This window comes from Penaeus monodon, chromosome 33, assembly GCF_015228065.2.
Source record: "Penaeus monodon isolate SGIC_2016 chromosome 33, NSTDA_Pmon_1, whole genome shotgun sequence".
NCBI lineage: Eukaryota > Metazoa > Arthropoda > Malacostraca > Decapoda > Penaeidae > Penaeus > Penaeus monodon.
The window spans coordinates 11,905,137-11,905,529 of record NC_051418.1 but is presented as its reverse complement, the minus strand read 5'-3'; the positions used below and the strand labels follow the sequence as shown (position 1 = coordinate 11,905,529).

Here is a 393-nt window from a genome sequence, read left to right as displayed (position 1 = left end):
TACTGTCACACATATTTCCAACGCGTGTTCATTTTTCATCGGGTGATTAATCTTTCAAAGAAACGCGGCTTCCACTGTTGCCGACTGTCAGGCCAAACAGCCTTGAGAGACACAAAAAAAGGGGGGAACGAAGAAAATCAAGTGAATGAGATTCACCGACAGCGAAAAATGGACGGAGATTTGTCCATATTAAGATGCCATATATTAAAACAAACGTCGCGCTGAGAGGTTGATTCGCTATTACAACTAGACGCAGACATGTGAGAAAAGTTCCGGAGTGTATAAGTAATCTCTTGATTAGATTTCTGACATGCTATAGACGTTTTTATGGCTGCTGCGATCCATTTGACCGTATGGCCATATGTCACTTGTAAGAGAAGAAACGCACACTCA

General features: G+C 42.0%; 1 protein-coding gene across 1 annotated transcript in view; it reads left to right on the top strand.

The window, feature by feature from the left end:
* LOC119594247 overlaps nucleotides 1-393 on the top strand; it is a gene marked incomplete in the record, with an annotated part of 93,703 nt that overhangs the window by 25,389 nt on the left and 67,921 nt on the right.